The sequence below is a fragment of the Silene latifolia genome, chromosome 2 (assembly GCF_048544455.1).
Source record: "Silene latifolia isolate original U9 population chromosome 2, ASM4854445v1, whole genome shotgun sequence".
NCBI classification, from domain to species: domain Eukaryota; kingdom Viridiplantae; phylum Streptophyta; class Magnoliopsida; order Caryophyllales; family Caryophyllaceae; genus Silene; species Silene latifolia.
The window spans coordinates 192,873,216-192,881,235 of record NC_133527.1 but is presented as its reverse complement, the minus strand read 5'-3'; the positions used below and the strand labels follow the sequence as shown (position 1 = coordinate 192,881,235).

General features: G+C 45.0%; 1 non-coding gene across 1 annotated transcript; it reads left to right on the top strand.

Annotated features, from left to right (window-relative positions):
- Positions 1-7,160: 7,160 nt before the first annotated feature.
- LOC141644759 (small nucleolar RNA R71) lies at positions 7,161-7,267 on the top strand. Its single transcript, XR_012544367.1, has one exon. It is a non-coding gene; the product is annotated as a small nucleolar RNA R71 (small nucleolar RNA).
- Positions 7,268-8,020: the final 753 nt, after the last annotated feature.

Here is an 8,020-nt window from a genome sequence, read left to right as displayed (position 1 = left end):
TCATCATAGGGGACGTATTCCCGTCTACAAAAGTCGTCGTAGATCGGGTAGGTACCGGTGGCTTGATCATAGTAAATCCGGTCCAATTTTCGCCCCATTACCTCCCTCTCACTAGCGGCCTTTGCCGCGGCAATGTCCATCCTCTCCATCCACTCGGTAAGAGAAGGTGGTAAGGGAGGATAGGAAGGTTGGCCCGAGGAGGACCCCTCACCTTATTGGAATTGCCAAGGTGGTGGTTGGTGGGTTTGTGGCATTTGGTATTGGAGGGAGGAAGGGGTGTCCACTCGACGGTCTCGCGAATAAACACGAGGAGGGTTTGGGGGAGGTTGGTCGGCGGGTACCTCCGCTTCAATCGGGAGGAGGTATTCTTCCTTATCTTTCTCAATTTTAATAGCGGTGACAATAGGAAGCCGGATAGAATTCTTGTAATTTATTTGCCAATACTCATGGCCGTCTTCGGGGTTCACTTTGAGCCACTCAAGCTTGGTGGTCAAGTAATGCTTGGATAAGTAAGTGTCCCCGGGTATCCAATTCATGGTAGAAAGGTCTACCGGACGGTCCAAATTCCGGGCAATTCGGGTGATCATGCCACCCACATGTATTGGGACTTTTTGCCCCGGAGAACTGGCAATCTTTGACAAATGAATGGCTAGGTGGTGAGCCACATTAATTCTAAAGACGGTGGGTTTTGTAAACAAGTAGGACCCCAATATTTCAAGTTCATTGGTCCGGAAAACCCACGACTCATCCACCGCAAGAACCGTGCATCCCATACATCTATGCCACACCCGAATGACGGGGTTGTGGCAACTAATTGCGGGCCTTTTCACCCCAACTTTATCCTCTACGCCGGAAATTGCCTTCCACACTCGGGAATAATGAAAATCAGCGGGTGGGTTATGTGATGGGGCATTTTCCAACCCAAACATGCTAGCCAATCGACCCAATGTAATATTGTGCTCCCGGTTCATAAGGCGGAAACTAAGGGTAGCCACCATATTTGTTTGTCGGTGCTTTGTAATCCGTAGACTACTCATAAATTCCCAAGTGATTCGGGGGTAAGTGTATTCATGCATTGTAAATATACCCCTCATACCACACCCCGTAAAGAGAGCTTCCGTCTCCCTAGCTAACCCAAGGGCCGACAAAGATGGATGATGTAAAAACTTAGTCGGGGTGAGGGGACGATTTTTGAATAGAATGAACTTACCCTTCTTAGTTTGGGTGGCAAACTTAACCGTAGGAAAGTCCGGATCGGGATTTGTATCGCTAGCGGCTCGAGCAATCAACTCCGCTTGGTCTCTTGCGACATCCGCTCTTGTTCTTCTTCCGGCCATAGTGAAGATTGGAGGTGATTGGTGAAGGTGGATTGAAGTTTGGTGGAGATTTGATGGAGTTAGGGTTGAAAAGGGGGAAAAATGATGGAGGAAAGAAGAAGAAGAAATGAGGAAATGATTTGGAAATAAGGGTGATTCGTGAGTTTATTTTGGTCTGATGGGTGCGTTCTGCCGGTATGTGAACCGGCAGCCGGTCTGCCGGCTGGGCACACCCCCTCATTTCGAATTTTTTCGATTTTTCAACCAAAATTTTTGACCTCGCTACCGGTGGACCAACCGGCTGCCGGTCCACCGGTAGAACACTCCTCCCAATTGAAATTTCCCCTTACCAGGTGTGTCCTACCGGTGAGCCGGCTGCCGGCCTACCGGCAGAACACTACTCCACTCAAGAAATCACCTTCTCAGCAACAAAGGCATGAGTGCTCTGCCGGTGAGCCGGCTGCCGGCCTACCGGCAGAGTACTCCTCTTCACCAGTTTTCTCAATTTTCATCAAGTCTTCACGTGTGTCCAGCCGGTGGGCCGGCTGCCGGCCTGCCGGCAGAACACACTCCACATAATCAATTCTACGTGTTTTCAGCTAAGACAGGTGCGTCCTGCCGGTGAGCCGGCTGCCGGCCTACCGGCAGAACACAACATTCCTCCAATTTTCAACAATTCAATTTGGCCTCGCTACCGGTAGGGGCACCGGCTGCCGGCCTACCGGCAGGGCACTACACTCAGCTCTTTTTCACTTGTTTTCTTCCAACTTGCTCAATTTTATTTAACTCGGGATTCGAGCTTTTTCGTTGACCCCGGGATTCGTGTTTTCCACTATTACACCGACGCATCATGTCGGGATTTTGGGTCAAACGAAAATAATGCTTGTTTTCTTCAAATGTGACACCCGTCACCAATCCAAATTGACAAAGTACGGTTCCAAATCTCTCACTATTAATCTAAAATGCATGCTATATACAATTGTCATGGGTTGCCTCCCATGTAGCGCCCTTGTTTTATGTCGTAGGCTCGACGGAGTCATGAATCACAATCAATTATGGGGAAGATAGGTATTGATGGAGCTTACATTCTTGATGATAGGGGTTCCGGCAATGAAATGCTTGAGCCTTTGCCCGTTTACTTTGAAAACTTGATCTCCATCGGATATTTCAATTGCCCCATGGGGAAAAACTCGGACCACGGTGAAAGGTCCCGACCACTTCGACTTAAGCTTCCCCGCAAATAACTTGAACCTTGAGTTAAAGAGGAGAACCAACTCTCCCACCTCGAATTCTCTTCTCAAAATTTTCTTGTCATGAAACTTCTTAGTCTTCTCCTTGTAAATCCTTGAGCTCTCATAGGCCTCTAGCCTAAACTCTTCTAACTCGTTGATGTCAAGAAGTCTCTTTTCTCCGGCACTCTTCAAGTCAAAGTTGAGAAGTCGGATTGCCCAATGTGCCTTGTGCTCCAACTCTACCGGTAAGTGACAAGGCTTTCCGTACACCAAACGGAACGGTGAAGTTCCTATCGGTGTTTTGAAAGTGGTCCGGTAATGTAATGCTTCGTTGAGCTTGGTTGACCAATCCTTCCTTGACCGGCTCACGGTCTTCTCAAGAATCATCTTAATCTCACGGTTTGAGATTTCGGCTTGGCCTTTAGCTTGTGGGTGGTAGGCAAGACTACGCCTATGTTACACCCCATGTTTCTTTAGAAGAGCATCAAGAGTCCTTTCCCGAAAATGAGTCCCACGATCACTAATCACAATTCTTGGAACCCCAAACCTTGGAAATATGATTGTTTCCATGAGTTTTGTCACCGACTTTGCATCACAAGTTTTTGTTGGGATAGCTTCAACCCATTTGCTCACATAATCCACCGCAACAAGGATGTACTCATATCCATTGGATGATGGAAAAGGACCTTGATAGTCAATTCCCCATACATCAAACAACTCTACCTCTAGAATGTAGTTCATTGGCATCTCATGCCTCCTTGAAATATTGCCGCTTCGTTGGCACTTATCACACCCCTTGACGTAGGTTGCCACATCATGAAATAGGGAAGGCCAAAAGAAACCGCATTGGAACACCCTTGCGGCGGTCTTTCTTGAACTACCATGCCCTCCACTTGGCATATCATGGCAATGTGAAATTATCGGCTTCACCTCTTCACTTGGAATGCATCTCCGAATTATCCCATCCGCACAAGATTTGTATAAGCAAGGCTCATCCCAAAAATATTGCCTTAGATCATTAAAGAATTTCTTCCTCTTATGTGAGTCATAATCATATGGGATTATTCCGGAGACCAAATAATTGACAATATCCGCATACCACGGTACTTCACCCAAGCTTAGGGACAACAAGTGGTCATCGGGCAAATAATCATTGATAGGGAGCCCATTGTCAACATTGAGGTTGATTAGCCGGGATAAATGGTCGGCCACAACATTTTCAACTCCTTTCTTATCCCTAATCTCCATGTCAAACTCTTGGAGAAGTAATATCCACCTAATCAACCGAGGTTTGGACTCCTTCTTGATGAGCAAGTGTCTCAAAGCAACATGATCGGTGAACACTATAACCTTAGCTCCCACCAAGTAGGTCCGAAACTTCTCCATAGCAAAGACCACGGCCAAGAGCTCCTTTTCCGTTGTTGAGTAATTTGTTTGAGTGTCATCAAGAGTTTTGCTTTCATAATGAATTGCATGCACCTTTCCATCCTTCCTTTGGCCTAAAACCGCGACCAAGGCATGATCGCTAGCATCGCACATTAACTCAAACGGCAAGCTGCAATCCGGAGGTTGTATGATTGGAGCACTTGTCAAAGCTTCTTTCAACCTATTAAAAGCATCAAGACATCGGTTAGAGAACACAAAAGGAGTATCTTTGGCTAACAACTCGGTCAAAGGTCTCGCAATCTTGGAGAAGTCCTTGATGAAGCGGCGATAAAAGCCCGCATGTCCAAGGAAACTTCTAACCCCCTTGACATTGGTGGGAGGTGGGAGACTAGCAATGACCTCAACCTTAGCCTTATCAACTTCTATTCCACGATTGGACACTATGTGTCCCAACACTACACCTTCTTGTACCATAAAATGGCACTTCTCCCAATTAAGCACAAGGTGAGACTCTTGACACTTGCTCAAAACTTTCTCCAAGTTTGTCAAACAACTTTCAAAACTTTTCCCAACAACCGAAAAATCATCCATGAAAACTTCCATTTCTTGTTCAACAAAATCGGAGAAAATTGACATCATAGCTCTTTGAAAAGTAGATGGAGCGTTACATAGCCCAAATGGCATCCTCCTATATGCATAGGTGTCAAATGGACAAGTAAAGGTGGTCTTTTCTTGGTCACTTGGGTGGATAGGGATTTGGAAAAATCCCGAATAGCCATCCAAGAAGCAAAAATAGTTGTGTTGAGCTAATCTCTCTAGCATTTGATCCATGAACGGTAAGGGAAAGTGATCCTTCCGGGTGGATTTGTTCAACTTCCTATAGTCCACGCACATTCTCCACCCGGTTACCGTCCTTGTAGGAATCAATTCATTCTTGTCATTTCGCACTACCGTCATGCCTCCTTTTTTGGAAACTACATGAACCGGGCTTACCCACCTACTATCCGAAATAGGATAGATAATGCCGGCGTCAAGTAGCTTAAGGACCTCTTTCCTTACAACCTCTTTCATTATGGGATTAAGCCTTCTTTGTGCCTCGATAGAGGATGCATCCTCATTCTCAAGTAAAATTTTGTGAGTGCACAAAGAGGGACTAATCCCCTTGAGGTCACCAATAGTGTACCCAAGGACACCCTTAAACCTTTTGAGCAAAGAAATTAGTTTTGAGGTTTGGGTGTCATCAAGTTCACTATTGATGATGACGGGAAAAGTGGAATTGTCACCGAGAAATTCATATTTCAAAGAAGAGGGAAGAGGTTTAAGTTCAACCGTAGGAGGAGGCGTGGAACTCTCCTCCTTCTTACCGACTTCCAACACTTCAAATTTGGGAGTTTGTTCATGAATTGGAGCGGAATCCAACATCCACACATATGCAAGAGTCTCAACATCTTTGTCATCGACCTCATACCCACTAACAAGACAAGTCTCCAAAGGATCCATAGAGGAAGCTTTTGGGTCATGCTCCTCCATTTGATTCTCTAGAATGTCTACAATGCAACAAGTGTCACCTAGAGATGGGGCTTCCATGGACTTGTGGAGTTCAAATTCCACTCTATCTTCACCCACTTTTAAAGACAACTTGCCACTCTTCACATCGATCATAGCTCCACCGGTGGCAAGACAAGGTCGCCCCAAAATAATAGGCACATTGTAATCCTCGGGCATATCCATAACAAAGAAATCACATGGTATGACAAGCTTCCCAACCCCTTGGATAGAACAAGGAATTGAGAAACTACCCGGATCTTCTAGCTTGTTTGGAAGCTTGTTGGTGTGAGTAAGAATAGCACTACATTCCTTAGAGAGGTTGATAGTTTGCACCTCTCCATTCTTCTTTTTCAAAGTGACAAGTTTCTTAAGAAACTTACCATATGATGGGATTTCGGTAATCATATCAAGGAAAGGAATCGTGACATTTATTCCCTTCAAGATCTCAACAAACTTCTCATATTTCTTTTCAATTCTAGGCCTTGCAAGCCTTTGTGGAAAGGGTACCGGTGCTACATACTCCCTTGGTGGTGGAATACATTCTTTGGCCTTAGTTGCAATAGGTTCATCTTGCTTTGGAGGATCAACCATCTCCACCTCCTTAGACTTCTCCACCGTAATCTCATCTTCTTCCACAACTTCAACCGGGTGCCCTTTCACTACTTCACTAGTCACCCTCTTCCTCTTCCACTTAGGAGACTTCTCAATCTCCTCCAATTGCTTTCCACTCCTCAAAAATACCGCATTCATCTCCCTTGGGTTAACCGTATTACCCGGAAACTTCCCCGGATTTTGAGCCAATTGCCCCAATTGTTGAGAAATTTGGGCTACATGAGTTTCCGTAGCCTTTTGGGATGCTCGTATTTCATCATTAACCCGGTTTTGTGAGGTAATGTGGTTATCAAGCTTGGAGTCGGATTTTTGATTTGCAATAACCAATTGTTCAAAGGCTTGTTCCCAAGATGGTTTTTGAGGGGTTTGGAAGTTTTGGTTTTGTGGTTGGAAACTTTGGTTTTGTTGTTGATTGAAATTTTGTCCCTTGAAACCCCCAAATGGTTGTTGGTTTTGGGTGACAAATTGTTTTCCTTGGAAACCGGGTGGAATTTGTCTTTGGAATTGAGAGTTTTGATTGAACCTTTGTTGTTGTTGAGGTTGGGAAGTGGTTGGGTTTTGAATATTTTGTGAAGCATAAGACAAGAAAGGGTGAGTTCTTTTTCCATTGACAAATTGGTTGTTGTTATTATTGTTGAACCCTTGCCTTGCACTTGTGGATTCCCAAACCCCATTTGCTTGCTCATAACATTCCTCACCTAGGGGTGAAATCAAGGGACACCCAATGGGAGTATGCCCTTGCTCCCCACACAACTCACAAGACAAGACTTGTCTCATATCGGAGCTTTGAGGTTTTGAATTTAGCAAAGCAACTTGTTGGGTGAGTTCATCTAGCATACCCTTAACCTCCACATTCAAAACCGAATTAGAATCCTTGCTCTTGCCCTTCCTCAATTGCCTATCACTTCCCCATTCCATAGTTCTTGAGGCCATCTCCTCAATTAGCTCTTTTGCCGCTTTATGCCCCAAAATGTCTAAGGCACCTTTTCCCGATCCCGAATCCAATGAAAGCCTAAGGTCTTGAGTCAACCCTTTGTAAAAATTGTTCACTAGCTCAGCCTCGGAGATGCCATGGTGAGGGCATAACCGTTGGAGCTTCTTATACCGTTCCCATGCCTCATATAAGGTCTCATCTTCTTCTTGAGTAAAGCTTTGTAGTTCACTCTTGACTTTGGCCGTTCTTGAGGGTGGGAAATATTTGTTCAAAAATGCCGAAGCCAACTCATCCCATGTCTTGAAGGAATCCAGGTCACAATTCTTCAACCAATCCTTGGCCGAACCCCTAAGTGAACGGGGGAACAACCTAAGGCGTACCGCGTCATCGGAGACCCCATTTGACTTGTACATATCACAATTTTCAAGGAAGTCATTTAGATGATCATTTTGGTTCTCCGAAGGACCTCCTCCAAATTGGTTGTCTTGAACAAGGTTGAGCAAGGCATTTTTAATCTCAAAGTTATTAGCTTGAATTCTTGGCCTTTGGATGCTTGGATTGACTATGTGCTTAGGAGCCATAGTCTCTCTTATCGGAACCGGATGACCCATGATGTTAGGTTATTCTTCTAAAACCCCAAAAGGATTTTCAAACACTTCGGTAGCTTCGTGGTGATTACCTTCTTCTACCGGTGGTGTATCAAGTAAACCCCTTCTTCTTTGAGAATTAAGTCTTCTTGCCGTGGCTTCAATTTCAAGATCAAGTCGATGTGTTGGTTGACCTCTTCTTTGTCGCCTACTCATGCAAAATACCTAAGCACTTGAAAGAAAGGATTAGTAACAAAGGACTTAGTCTAAACTAGAACAAAAACGATTAATATCTAGCCGTACTCCCCGGCAACGGCGCCAAAAACTTGATGGTATCAAGTAATACCTCGCAAGTGCACGATTTTATCGTTGTACACTTTAGAGGGTCGATCCCACAAGGAGTAG